Here is a 15,801-nt window from a genome sequence, read left to right as displayed (position 1 = left end):
GGTGAGCGGGCAGTTGGAGGTGGCGCTGCGCTGCCCTGAGAGTGGCAGCATCTGTGCTGGACTTCCTGAAATGTGCACAGATGCGGCGCACCTTCGTGAGCAAATCAGACAGATTGGGGTATGTCTTGAGGAAACGCTGAACTATCAGATTTAACACATGGGCCAGGCATGGCACATGTGTCAGTCTGCCGAGTTGCAGAGCCGCCACCAGGTTACGGCCGTTGTCACACACAACCATGCCTGGCTTCAGGTTCAGCGGTGCCAGCCACAGATCAGTCTGCGCCGTGATGCCCTGTAATAGTTCTTGGGCGGTGTGCCTTTTATCGCCTAGGCTCAGCAGTTTGAGCACCGCCTGCTGTCGCTTAGCGACGGCACTGCTGCTGTGCCTAGAGCTACCGACTGATGGCGCCATGCCCACGGATGGTAGTTCGGAGGAGGAGGTGGAGGAGGGGTGGGAGGAGGAGGAGGCATAGTAGGCCTGAAACACCTGGACCGGGATAGGCCCCGCAATCCTCGGCGTCGGCAGTATATGACCAGCCGCAGGGTCAGACTCGGTCCCAGCCTCCACCAAGTTAACCCAATGTGCCGTCAGCGATATATAGTGGCCCTGCCCGGCAGCACTCGTCCACGTGTCCGTGGTCAGGTGGACCTTGTCAGAAACGGCGTTGGTCAGGGCACGGATGATGTTGTCTGACACGTGCTGGTGCAGGGCTGGGACGGCACATCGGGAAAAGTAGTGGCGGCTGGGGACCGAATACCGAGGGGCGGCCGCCGCCATGAGGTTGCGAAAGGCCTCGGTCTCTACTAGCCTATAGGGCAGCATCTCCAGGCTAAGCAATCTGGAGATGTGGACATTAAGGGCTTGGGCGTGCGGGTGGGTTGCACTATATTTGCGTTTCCGCTCCAGCGTCTGGGGTATGGAGAGCTGAACGCTGGTGGATGCTGTGGAGGATCGTGGAGGCGACGATGGGGTTTTTGTGGCAGGGTCCTGGGCAGGGGGCTGACTATCATCTGACACAGGGGAAGGAGCAGTGGTGTGCACGGCCGGAGGTGAACGGGCTTGTTGCCACTGAGTGGGGTGTTTAGCATTCATATGCCTGCGCAAACTGGTGGTAGTTAAGCTATTAGTGGTGGAACCCCTGCTGATCCTGGTTTGGCAAATGTTGCACACCACAGTCCGTCGGTCATCCGGTGTTTCCTTAAAGAACCTCCAGACTTCTGAAAATCTAGCCCTCGCCGCAGGAGCCCTCGCCACGGGAGCTTCACTAGTTAACACATTTGGCGCTGATGCACCAGCTCTGGCCCTGCCTCTCCGTCTGGCCCCACCACTGCCTCTTCCAACCTGTTCTGGTCGAGGACTCTCCTCCGTCTCAGAAGCACTGTGTTCACCCGGCCTATCAACCCAGCTTGGGTCTGTCACCTCATCATCCTCCGATCCCTCAGTCTGCTCCCCCCTCAGACTTCCTGCCCTGACAACAACTTCCCCACTGTCTGACAACCGTGTCTCCTCATCGTCGGACACCTCTTTACACACTTCTTCCACTACGTCAAGAAGGTCATCATCACCCACAGACTGCGACTGGTGGAAAACCTGGGCATCGGAAAATTACTCAGCAGCAACCGGACAAGTGGTTTGTGACTGTGGGAAGGGTCCAGAAAACAGTTCCTCAGAGTATGCCGGTTCAAATGCCAAATTTTCCTGGGAGGGGGCAGACTGGGGGGGAGGAGGCTGAGGTGCAGGAGCTGGAGGAGTGCCGATTTCGGTGACATGGGTGGACTGCGTGGAAGACTGACTGGTGGACAAATTGCTCGAAGCATTGTCGGCAATCCACGACATCACCTGTTCGCACTGTTCTGGCCTCAACAGTGCTCTACCACGAGTCCCAGTAACTTCAGACATGAACCTAGGGAGTGTAGCTCTGCGGCGTTCCCCTGCTCCCTCATAAGCAGGTGGTGTCTCACCCCGCCCAGGACCACGGCCTCTGACCCCTGCAGTAGTTGGTCGCCCACGTCCCCGCCCTCGTCCTCTACCCATAGCCCTCGGGTTAAACATTTTGAAAATGAGAGTTATAACTTTAATTTTTTTTTAACTTTTTTTTGTTTTTTGTTTTTTTTTGTGTTTTTTTGTTTTTAAAACCAAACGATGCTATCCTATTGCTATGGCTATTTTCTAGCCAAGTATGAAAGCACACTGCTATGCCAGATGAGATGACGCTGAGTTATTAAAAAAATAAACGTAAAATAAAAAAGGAAATGGCAGACTGTGCCTAATTGAAATCCAACTTCTAATAAATTTTCCCACTTCGGTCTTTGCGATGGATTTGTGCGTCACTAAGCGCAAAACACAGTGGTCGCAAGTCTCACTACAAATTGCTCACAATTTGCTAGTAGATGCACTGCAGCAAGGACAGCCACCAGCAGATCAACCAGAAATCAAATATATATAACGCTACTGTAGGCGTAAGTAAGCCGTTTGGGTTCTCCGATGGCTATTTTCTAGCCAAGTATGAAAGCACACTGCTATGCCAGATGAGATGACGCTGAGTTATTAAAAAAATAAACGTAAAATAAAAAAGGAAATGGCAGACTGTGCCTAATTGAAATCCGACCCCTAATAAATTTTCCCACTTCGGTCTTTGCGATGGATATGTGCGTCACTAAGCGCAAAACACAGCGGTCGCAAGTCTCACTACAAATTGCTCACAATTTGCTAGTAGATGCACTGCAGCAAGAACAGCCACCAGCAGATCAACCAGAAATCAAATATATATAACGCTACTGTAGGCGTAAGTAAGCCGTTTGGATTCTCCGATGGCTATTTTCTAGCCAAGTATGAAAGCACACTGCTATGCCAGATGAGATGACGCTGAGTTATTAAAAAAATAAACGTAAAATAAAAAAGGAAATGGCAGACTGTGCCTAATTGAAATCCAACCCCTAATAAATTTTCCCACTTCGGTCTTTGCGATGGATATGTGCGTCACAAAGCGCAAAACACAGTGGTCGCAAGTCTCACTACAAATTGCTCACAATTTGCTAGTAGATGCACTGCAGCAAGGACAGCCACCAGCAGATCAACCAGAAATCAAATATATATAACGCTACTGTAGGCGTAAGTAAGCCGTTTGGATTCTCAGATGGCTATTTTCTAGCCAAGTATGAAAGCACACTGCTATGCCAGATGAGATGACGCTGAGTTATTAAAAAAATAAACGTAAAATAAAAAAGGAAATGGCAGACTGTGCCTAATTGAAATCCAACCCCTAATAAATTTTCCCACTTCGGTCTTTGCGATGGATATGTGCGTCACTAAGCGCAAAACACAGTGGTCGCAAGTCTCACTACAAATTGCTCACAATTTGCTAGTAGATGCACTGCAGCAAGTACAGCCACCAGCAGATCAACCTGAAATCAAATATATATAACGCTACTGTAGGCGTAAGTAAGCCGTTTGGATTCTCCTATGGCTATTTTCTAGCCAAATATGAAAGCACACTGCTATGCCAGATGAGATGACGCTGAGTTATTAAAAAAATAAACGTAAAATAAAAAGTAAATGGCAGACTGTGCCTAATTGAAATCAAACCCCTAATAAATTTTCCCACTTTGGTGTTTGAGGTGGATATGTGTGTCACTAAGAGCTAAACACAACGGTAGCAAGTCCCCCTGCAAATTCCTCACAATATGGTACTAGCTGCACTACTAGTGCCAGCAAGCCCAGCCACAAGCAAACAAAAAAAAAAAAAGTATAACGTTATTGTAGCCCTAAGAAGGGCTGTTGGGTTCTTGTTGAATCACTCCTGCCTAACACTATTCTAATAGAACACCCTAACGCTTTCCCTGACCAGCAGCAGCTCTCTCCCTAGCGGCATCCAGACACAGAATGATCCGAGCAGCGCGGGCAGCGGCTAGTCTATCCCAGGGTCACCTGATCTGGCCAGCCAACCACTGCTATCGACGTGTAAGGGTACCACGTCATGCTGGGTGGAGTGCAGAGTCTCCTGGCTTGTGATTGGCTCTGTTTCTGGCCGCCAAAAAGCAAAACGGTGGGAGCTGCCATTTTCTCGAGCGGCCGAGCAACGAGCAGTTTCGAGTACGCTAATTCTCGATCGAGCATCAAGCTTGGACGAGTATGTTCGCTCATCTCTAGACGTAATCCTTCACAATGTAACAGCCTGTGAAGCTGCAACATGGGGGGGCTCTGATAACACCCCCAGGATTCCCCAGGAGAGATCATTTTAAAAGTTGATTTTAGAAGGAAGGAAGCTCTGGTTTATCATGCTTGGTGGTAGATAACAATAATGCATTGGCATTAGATCTGTAGTATCAGAGGCCAGTGTTACACAATCTGCTGCAGACCCTGGGAGGCAGACATCTGGAATCTGGATCTAGAGGAGGTATAGTACATACCCAGTCCCCCACCTAGCAGGCTCCATGCCAGCGGCATCCTCTGGGTCTATTGCCCTCCGCTACGCCCATTAGATGAATAAATGGATGAAGAATGATATTCTAATCCTTTTGGCTTTTCTTTCCCTTCTACATATTTAGTTAAAGTGAATATCTTCATTGTTATCATCGTCATTACACATGAAGAAGCTATCTACTGTACTCCAGACATGTATCTCATCCAGCAAAAGTGTCAGGCATCAGTCATGTACATTTCATAATGACGCCATCTAGTGGAATGCCCTGGGTATTACAATATAACCACCTTAAAGCCTGCAATATCGGTAGATAGCAGTGTTACAGGCTCAGATTATTATATACTGTAGGCTTAAAAGTCTATTAAATAATTTTCTAGTTTGCAAGTAAAAAAAAAAAAAAATTTTATGAAGTAGTATAACACCATAAGCATGTATTGTACTGCAATTACTAACCAGCTTTGAGGTTCTCCTCCCATGAGACAGTGCTGAGATTATAATAATAATTGTGTAATTGAGGAAAAACCTACAGTGAAAGTGGATCCCATGGACATAAACAATTCATGGATGGAAGGGGTCAGAGTAGTAGGTTAAGAATCGCTCTAATGAACAAGTAGTTTCTGGAGGCCAAAGAAGATGACATCTCGGGCAGCATTGATCAGCACTATGGGTCATTTGTTACAATATAACTAAGTTTTTATAGTCACTATCTATCATCTAGTTCCAATTAGACTTTCCCATCAGAAATTCATACTTGTATGGCTATTGACGCCTGTGTACATGTGTATTGAGTAACATGTGTCCGGTATGCAACTCTTTCTTGTGTTCCACCTGGAACAAAATCATTTTAAAACCAATGTTTAAATTAATGTGTATATCTTTGTCACAATAAAGTATTTCTATTGCATTTTCTAATAATTTGTTCATTTAGTGTTATTTTTTTGAAATTTTCATCCATTTCAAGGATGTACAAAAGGGTTAAATACATTCTTTATAGTGTAATCTGTTGCACAGGTATTTAAGAAGTGTCTGCACCACATTTGTGTCACCAGCGACCCTTTTGTGGCACAGCTGCACTAGGAACCGTGGGATCACAAATTGACATTTCTTATTTGAGCTGCTGGCTAAGCTGTACACTGTAGAATATGTGGACTGTTATATACAATGAGCAGCATAATGGGGCACATTTACTTACCCAGTCCCAGGAGTTCCCGAAAATGCATTGTCTAACGACAATGCACTGTGCCGCGATTTAATAAGATTGTGCGCCCGATTTCCTGAATATGTCGTTACCCCGTTCAGTTCATCTTCCTCTCCGTCTCAATTTTTAAGTGGAATCCTACGGTTTGTCCGAATCAGTCAGATCGTCTGATGCTCTGCCCCCCTATTTGTATCGCATGAAAGCCGGCGCGGCTGCACCAAAATCCGGTCACGTACACCAAAAATCCCTTTCTAAATCCCTGTCACAGTGGCGCAAATCCGAAAATGTCGGAATTCTCTGACAAAAGTGCGGTCCGCAAGACCCTTAGTAAATGAGCCCCAATATGTATTTAATGGTGCACATCCTGTCATAATGGTGCACGTCTCCAGTCTCTAGTGTGTTGGGTGGCTGGGCCCCGTGACACTGCGGGCCCCATAGCAGCTGCTATAGCTGCTTCCCCTGTAGTTATGCCCCCTCATGGTGCATTTTCAAAGGGAGCAATGAAAGAACGCAGAGCTAGCAGCTGACAGAGGGCAGAAGATCCATCAGGTATTTATGACGTATCTTGCGTATGTGTCATAAAGACCACAGAGAAGCATATCAGACATGGCACTGACTGACAATTATTTCGCTGTTATTGGATAAGTTAATACAATTGACTTTGGAAACAAGGGATTCTATATCATGAAATAAATGTTAGAATATAATAAGATAATTTCTTCTTATTTCTAAATACCTGATAATAACTTTCAATCTAAATTGGTTTTACAAGAGGCGATCTCATCTAACAAAGAAGCTCCTGCATTATGCAGATACTTTTTTTTATGTCACTGAGTGCAATATTTGTGTTCCCCTACAGTGGCGCTAAACACAATTTGGCAGATTTATCAAGCTGTCTGAAAGTCAGAATATTCTTAGTTGCCCATGGCAACCAATTACAACTCCCCTTTAAAATATTCATGAGCACTGGTAAAATGAAAACTGAGCAGTAACTGTTTGCCATGGGCAACTAAGAATATTCTGACTTTAAGACAGCTTGATAAATCTGCTCCAATCTGCTGGTTTTTTGAACAAACCATTCCTGAATGCTTGGTTTTCCAGTAGTCGGAAATAAGGAGCTAATCATTTGTTCCTCATCAGGGGACAGCATCTATGATATGTGACTTTAACATATAAGGTAGCACCCCTAAATTTTAGCTCTTCAGCTGTTAAAACTATTCCTACAATAGACAGTGATTGACAGAACAGGCCAGGGTAAGCCCCTTTAAGAACCATGTATAGTCATATATAACAATAGTATTATGTGTGTGTTATCTTTAGAAAAATAGCAAATCTACATAACTGAAAGATAAGACCAAAGCATATTGTCCTCTCCCTCTGGCCACTTTTCTTCTAATCTCACTACAGGCAGTCCCTGGGTTGCATACAAGATAGGGTCTGTAGGTTTGTTCTTAAGTTGAGTTTGTATGTAAGTCGGAACTGTATATTTTATCATTGTAATCCCAGACAGAACTTTTTTGGTCTCTGTGACAATTGGATTTTAAAAATGTTGGGTTGTCATAAGACTCAATATTAACACTAAAGCTTCATTACAGACACCTGTGATAACTGTTACAGCTGACGATTGTAGCCTAGGACTAAAGTACAAGAAATTACCAATATCCAGAGGTCCGTTTGTAACTAGGGGTCGTATGCAAATCGAGTGTTCTTAAGTAGGGGACTGCCTGTATATGTTTTATGCTCCTCCTGAATGTAGACATTGGGAGAGCCTGAGTCATCCATGTCAGCTACAAGACTTCTTGGAAAGACAATTATGAATAAAGCAGGTAGTGTGCAAACCCAGGTGTATACACGTCCCTATAGTAATATATCCATTCCTTTCAACTCCATTAATAGTAGCTGCTGTATGTACAAGAACAGGTAATAGCATCTCACATCTGGATGGAAGCTGATGAAAGCTGTCATTACAAAAGTCAAAAGTCCTATTTCCAGCTAATGACCAGCTGGTTCTGCATACTACACTACATTTGTATTAGTGCCTGAGGTGCCAAAGGTGTTGAAGGCAAAAAAAGTCAACTTGAAGAAGAGTACGTGCTCCTGATATGCACATAGGTAACCTCATTTATACAGCTGTGGAGCGATGATCAAAAAGCTGGAAGGAATGAAGAGCAGAATGAATGACGGATTGACAGGAAGAACAAAGAGTATGCAGATGAAGGCCCGGATCTTGTAAAGTGAGGAATCTTTAATTAAGGTCCTCAGCTATCATAACTAGTAGAGTTATCTTTATGAAAGGGCTTGTCTGCAAAGTAATAAAAAACATGACATCTGCCCGGAAAGAAGGTCCTGAATGCAAAAAATTCTGATTTACTCAAAATATGTTTCACCTCTGAACTCCATGATAAAGGAAACCTACCTTGAGGAATCCACTATCAGAAGTATATGTGTTGATAGATTCCCCCTGCCTTACTGTGCCCTAATCTGTAATATAATAATCCTGGAACCTAAACTAACTGTTTAAAAAACTTTATTTTAGTAATATGTAAATTAACTGGCTACGGGGGGGGGGGGGGAGTTACTAGCCTGGCCAGGTACTGGGAGATAAGGCTAGTACACGCCCCAGTGGCCTCTGTAGGTAATTTACATATTACTAAAATAAAGTTTCTTAACAAGTTAGTTTAGGTTCCAGGATTTTTAAATTACAGATTAGGGCAGAGGCAGGCAGGAGGAATCTACCATCAGATCTACTTCTTATAGTAGATTCCTCATGGTAGGTTTCCTTTAAAGTAACACAGTTAAAGAATTGCAAAAAATAAATTAAAAAATGGAAAACCGACAAGTATGAAATGTTCACACAGTGTTGTATTAGTGGTAAGTGAGTTGGCAGAAATACAGGTACGTTGAGTTTGTCCAAAAATCACTTCAATATCCGGACTATACCGCAATGAAGTCAATGAGGACTTGAATTTTGACACCCAAAATGGCTGTAGAATGGAGGTAGTCAGGGGTTGAGAGCTGAAAAATGGTGGTCATAATAGGGCATTACTACAGGGGGCTGGCAGGCTGTACACTACAGGGGGGCTGGCGAGCATGAGAATGTCTTGATTGAAAAGACGAAATGTTGCATCATTAAGGTGGAATAAACTCACTTGACTTTATTTTACGGAGTGCTTCTTCATTGCTACTTTCTCCTAGATGCTCATCAGGTTCTGTATGTTTAGAAATATAATGTGGTGTGGGTTATGTGCAAGGCCTGATAGTAAGGCTTTATAAACATGGCCAGAAGGAGGAGCTCCTCACCCCTCCACTCTCCATAGAAAGCTGAGCAGCTGCCTCCGTCTTTTGACATGTCTTTTTTTTTTTTTAAAGTGGCTTCCTGGCTCAGTCACAGTGTGGTAAGACACTGTGTGCTCATCGCAACATGACCAGCTGCAATAGACCTCTATGGGGGCATCAATACGCCCGTATTGTGTAGCCGTATCACAGGCCCCCATATGGCTGTGTGCATTAGGCCTTAAATGATTTACAAGGGCAGCAAGATCACTACAGAGTCCAAAAAGAAAAACATGATTGTATGGCGCTACCTTGTATATTTACCAACCTTTACAATGAGCCATAAGATGAGCATTTTGGTAGCCTCAGGTGGTGCTCTGAGAAAGCGCTGGTTCCAGGACAGCAGGACACCACAAAAAGGCAAGGGATATATTTTTGCCTGTTTTGTACTAAATACCCCTACTGGCCTTCCCAGTCTCATAGCTTGATGCCTGGGCTGATACAAATGACTAGATAGATCTATGAGAAAGGATGACAGAAGATATAAGAGACAAAGGCAGACTGAAGATATAAGCACTGAAGGTAGATAGATACAGTAGATAGATTTTTGAGTTAGAGGTGATCAGGCCGTGTATAATACACATGAAATGCACAATTTTGACAAGATCAACCTGCATTAGATACTATATTCCCTCTCCTTTTAATCGAGAAGTGGTCTAGAGAGAGCTCTTATTTTATTCCCCTCATCACCATCTGCTTATTGCCTTCCAGACATGGATCATCTATTTTCTTCTTCTCTATCCACTCTCAGAGCAGGTATCTCATTGATCTCGCTATGTATGTTTTGATCGATATACACAATCAGTTCTTATCTCCGCCTGGCCATGATACTATCATGCTCCGGATAGATTTGCTGCCCCACTGTCCTCATAAATATGTTTTTATGGGCTTGGAGAAGCAGCACTTGCATGTGTGAAGAGTGATTTACCTGAGCACATAGATCGCGTGGTACTTCACCTATTGATATATTTTTAATTAGAAGAAGTGACATATGAGACTTTGTAACAGAATGGATTTTCTTTGTTCTTCATGGTAGCCGCAGCAGACTCTCTAAAACCCCAACAGAAAGATACTGACATAGAAAAGAAAAGACTTCTATTGCGGATAAAACTGTAAAATGATTTTAGTAAGACCTCAAATATCAAACACAGATATGATACAAGTGGGTCATGTCCATGTAAGGAGCTTTTACACGAGTCATTTGAGGTGATTTTGTGGCTGGATATACATCCCTATAGATGGCTATGTCGACCCGGCAGGTCTATCTTTCCCCGTATTTATGGCCATGCAGTGCTTTCCTCACTCCTCCTCCTCTCCAGCATGTCGTCGTATGCTCACCTGACTACAGCCGGGCAAGCATACGTGCTGTGTAAAAGAAGCCTAAGATAGATACTGTAATACTGTGGTCCAAAATCTTTTTTTTATTCGGGGACCGTCTGCACCCACTATGTTTTTCCTAATCTATTGAAAATAAAAATTGTGTGCCCAGAAAATACCCCATATCTAACCCCAACCCATATAAAGTGTCATTTTTTGCAGCTCGTATCTAAAATGCCCCTTTTCAGTTGCCCCCCTTTATGGTGACCCTCCCTCTTCTGTAGCCCCCTTTATAGTGCCCTCTTTTATGTAATCCTCTCCCATTACTGTAGCCCCCATTATCATGCCCCTTTTTTTGTAGCCACCTCCTTTTTCTGTATCCCCCTCTTTATAGATCCCCCTTTTATGTAGCACTACTGAGAGTGCTCCTTTTCCTGTAGCCCCCTTTATATACCACATGTACTCAAGTATATACTTAAGTACTCAAGGCACCTAATTTTACCACAAAATAAACTGGGAATTAACTTTGAGTATAAGCCTCGAGTGGGAAATTCAGTCACTACACATTAATAAAATGTCCAAAGCAGAGCCCCCTCAAAAATGCACAGCCCACAACAGCAATGTGCCTTGTCCAACCCCCAATAGTAATGTCCTCTGCCCAGCCGACATAGTAATGTCCCCTTCCCAGTCCCCATAGTACCCCAATGTACCCTTCCCAGTCCCCATAGTAATGACCCCTGCCCAGTCCCCATAGTAATGTCCTCTGCCCAGCCGCCATAGTAATGTCCCCTTGCCAGTCCCCATAGTACCCCAATGTACCTTTCCCAGTCCCCATAGTAATGACCCCTGCACAGTCCCCATAGTAATGTCCCCTGCCTAGTCCCCATAGTAATTCCCCCTGAAAGGCCCCCATTGTAATGTCCCCTGCAGTGCCGCCTTAAAAATTTATAACTCTATACTCACTTCTGGAAAGTATTGAGACCACTTTTACATTTTCCTCTATTTGATTCATTGCAGCCAATTGATAAGATCAAAAAAGTAGTTTTTTTGCTCATTAATGTACACTCTGCACCACATGTTGACCAAAAAAAAACAGAAATGTAGATATTTTTGCTAATTTATTAAACAAGTAAGGGTGATGCCACACAAGGTGTTTTTGGTCCATTTTTAAGCATGCGTTTTCAGTCAGTTTAAAAAAGCATGCATTTAAAAAGACACCCGTTTTTTACCGTTTACCAGGCATTTGGCTACTTACAACCTGTTTATCTATTAAGATAATTGGGAAAAAAGGACAAAAACACCATATGTGGCATCACCCTAAAACTGAAATATCACATGGTCATAAGTATTCAGACCCTTTGCTGTGACAGTCCAGCTGTGTTTAACCCCTTAAGGACGGAGGGTTTTTCGCCTCATTTCTCGCTCTCCAACTTCAAAAATCCATAACTTTTTCATTTTTCCGTGTACAGACCTGTGTGAGGGCTTATTTTGTGCGTAACAAATTTTACTTTCCCGTAATGTTATTTATTTTAACATGCCATGTACTGCAAAGCTGAAAAAAAATTCCAAATGTGGAAAAATTGAAAAAAAACCGCACGTGCGTCACGTTCTTGTGGGCTCAGTTTTTACGACTTTCACTCTTCGCTCCAAATAACATGCCTACTTTATTCTTTGGTTCGGTGCGATCGCGGTGATACCAAATTTATACAGGTTTTATTGTGTTTTAATACATTTTCAAAAATTAAACGAATGTGTACAAAAAAGAAAAAAAATTTTTTGCCATCTTCTGACGCTAATAACTTTTTCATACTTTGGCGCACGGAGATGTGTGAGGGGTCATTTTTTGCGAAATGAGGCGACGTTTTCATTGCTACCATTTTGAGGTCTGTGCGACATTTTGATCATTTTTTATTTCATTTTTTATGTTATGTAAAAAGGTGTAAAAGTCGCATTTCGGACATTTGGGCGCCATTTCCCGCCTCGGAGGTCACCGCCGGCCGTAACCGTTTTTATATTTTGATAGATCGGGCATTTTGGGACGCGGCGATACCTAATATGTCTGTGATTTTTACTGTTTGTTATGTTTTATATCCGTTCTAGGGAAAGGGGGGTGATTTGAACTTTTAATATTTTATTAATTTTTTTTATTTTTTAAACTTTTTTTTTTCTTTTTTTTTTCACTATCTTTTAGACCATCTAGGGTACATTAACCCTAGATAGTCAGATCGCTGCTACCATATACTGCAATACTTCTGTATTGCAATATATGGCATTTTTGCAGCACATTCATTACAATGAGCCACTGGCTCATTGTAACGAATATGCAGCTGCCAGATAGCCTCGTGTCAAAAGAAGACACGAGGCTACCATGGCAACTGATCGCCGCCCCCCGATGACGTTCGGGGGCGTGGCGATTGAAAAAAAGATGGCGGCGCCCACGCGCCGCCGTCTTTTAAACGCCGCCGGCGACTTTGCCGGCGGCGTTTAGGGGGTTAATAGCCGCGATCGGTGCAAGCACCGACCGCGGTTATTAGCGGTGGGGGTTTTGTGCAAAATGCAAAAACCCCCACCTTTGTATGAAGAGGACTCAGCCCGTGAGCCCTCTTCATACATCCCTTATACCTCTGCGCCGTAGAGCTACGGCGCAGAGCGTTAAGGGGTTAATAAAACTGATTGGACTTGATCAGGAAAGGCAAACACCTATCTATATAAGACCTCATCACCCTTATCACCTGCAAAATACAATAGTAAAACATGGTGGTGGTAGCATTGTGCTATAGGGGGTGTTTTTGAGCTGCAGGGACAGGACGATTGGTTACAATTGAAGGAAAGATGAATGCAGCCAAGTACAGAGATATCCTGGATAAAAACCTCTTCCAAAGTGCTCTGGACCTCAGACTGGGCCAAAGGTTCCCTTCCAAAAAGACAATGGGGGACATTTACATAAAGTGTCAGTATCTGCACTGGCTTGGTTACCGACTTGCTCTCGGAAAGAAGATACAAATTTAATATTGTTACGCTGTGCGGATACATTTCTGGCGCAGAGACCATTTTCTACCCCTGGGACCAAAATCTGTCCTGAGCACCATAAAGGTGTCTAGCAGTTGGAGAACAAGCTGAGCCCCGCCCTGGAGTGGAGCAATGCAATGCATCAATGGCTGACCTTCTCCGACAGCTCGTCCAGTCAGAATTGGACGCCAGAAGGACAGGCAGCAGACGTCCTAATGTGGGGAGTGTTTCTCCTCCGGCATCCCAACAGCCATTTACATTTTATAGGCCGTCGTACAATTAATCCAAAATTTATGATAACTATTGAGGTTCTCCTATGATTTATAAAACGCTACAGAATATGATGGCGTTATATAAATAAAGATTATTATTTTTATGATTATTATTATTATTAGAACGCAATTTGATTTTAAACTGCAAGTTCCCTGTAGTCCGGGTACGCTAGCGTAAGCACGGTTTTGTGTACCTGCTACACCAAATCTCTTTCGGTCTATTTTCCGCCAGTTTACAGGACCGAGTTGAAGCAGAGTTGGAGCCGAGTTGGAGCAGAGTTGGAGCAGGCAGATAAAATAATTTTTCTGGTGCCACCAGCTAATAAATAGGTTGGAAATCAGAACATGGCTTCAGAACAACTCGGTGACCATTCCTGACTGGCCCAGCCAGAGCCCGGACCTAAACCCAACTGAGCATCTCTGGAGAGACTTGAAAACTGCGTCCACCAACGTTCACCATATAACCTGAGGGAACTGGAGAGGATCTGCAAGGAAGAGGCAGAGGATCCCCAAATCCAAGTGTGAGAAACTTTTTACATCATACCCAAGAAGACTCATGACAGTACTAGCTACAAAGCTTCTACTCAATACCGAGCAAAGGGTATGGATACTTATGAGCGTGTGAGATTTCAGTTTTTTGTTTAATAAATTAGCAAAAATATCTACATATTTGTTTTTTCTCTGTCAAGATAGAGCACAGAGTGCACATTAATAAGCAAAAAAACTTTTTTGATCTCACCAAATGGCTGCAATGAAACAAAGAGAGAAAAATGTAAAAGGGTCTTAATACTTTCCGTACCCATTGTATATTGAATACTTTGGGAGAGGTGTATCAATCTGCATAAGCCAGAAAACTGGAATAATTGGCACCTGAAATTTCACGTGCCAAATTTATTGAAGGTTTCAGACCATTTTTAGGAAGTTCCGACTCCAGAAATCCAGAAAATTTCAGTCAGTGCGGAAAAAACTTTAGTCAGTGTGCCAGAAAATCCAATATTCAGGTGCAGCAAACCAGACCAACTAATAGGAGGTACAAAGAAGGACTCACCAGAGTTCTACTGCAACAGACTAATCATCCAGCATCAGACACAGGGATTAATCTGGTGCAGCAGAGAACTGTCTAGTTCTACTCTGAACTGGTCTAACAAATGACACATTAATACATCTCCCCCTTTGTCTCCCATCAGCTCCTGGAATTAGCTGAATAAGACTAATAATAACCATTCCTGAAGTTATTTTAACTTTAACATCTTTTGCATCCAAAATCAGAAAAATGTTGCAGTTCTGGCCAAATGAAAAGGTTCACAATAGTTCCCACAGATTTTTAATACAACTGTGATTATACTGTAAGTGGATATGACAGGTCTACCTTACCCTTAGGATGTGATGGTTTCAATAAAGAGCTTGCTACTCATTGTTAGTTCTGGCTCATGCACAATCTGATATCTGAAAGTGACACATTCCAGTATTAATCTAAAAAATCAGAAATCTGTGGATGAAGGAATTATCTATTCCCAGGAATGCATTGGACAATATAATAATCAGTTATTACATTAGACATCTACATTTTCACACTTAGTTTGAGAGATTTAGTCTTTTATATGACAAGTTTTAAAACAAAGGTATTTCCTATCTTTTAATGTATTAGGTTTATTTTTCCTTTTGTGATAAAAATCAATATACAGAAGGCAAATATCTCCTGAACTTCATGGTGTCTTCCATTTCAGTTGAAAACACTGTGACATAGAAAGCCACAACCTGTCCTCTCTGATCTTGTCACCTGATACCTCCAAACACTTTGGGGGGTATTTATCAGGGCTTCTGCTCCAGGACAGTGGCAAATGCAAGCTTATTCCTAGCACTTGTAACTATTTTTCCCTATCTGCCAGCACCACGCCAAGGGGGCATGGAGGGGTATGAAATGGAGGTGTGGGTGGCAGAGGAGGGGTTGGGCGTGACTGGCAGGGAGTGGGCTGGTGCTGGGCTAAACGTTGCACTGGCACCTGCCGAATACATCAAAAGGCCAGAGCCCACAACTCACAAGAACCTCATTAAGGCTCCCCTCTTGTCTTCTCTTCTTACAACCCTATACTTTGGACCATGCTATAAAATTGTCTCCAGAACCAGCTCCAGGTTTCAGTAGGCCCCTAGTGACAGAGCCTCAGTGAACAGTCGGATGTTCCATAAAATATTCCCGAGTTTATCATCCAGCCCCTGAAAGGTCCATCAAAGGTTATATTATATACAG

This window comes from Engystomops pustulosus, chromosome 1 (genome assembly GCF_040894005.1).
Source record: "Engystomops pustulosus chromosome 1, aEngPut4.maternal, whole genome shotgun sequence".
Taxonomy (NCBI): domain Eukaryota; kingdom Metazoa; phylum Chordata; class Amphibia; order Anura; family Leptodactylidae; genus Engystomops; species Engystomops pustulosus.
This window is presented reverse-complemented; position numbering follows the sequence as displayed.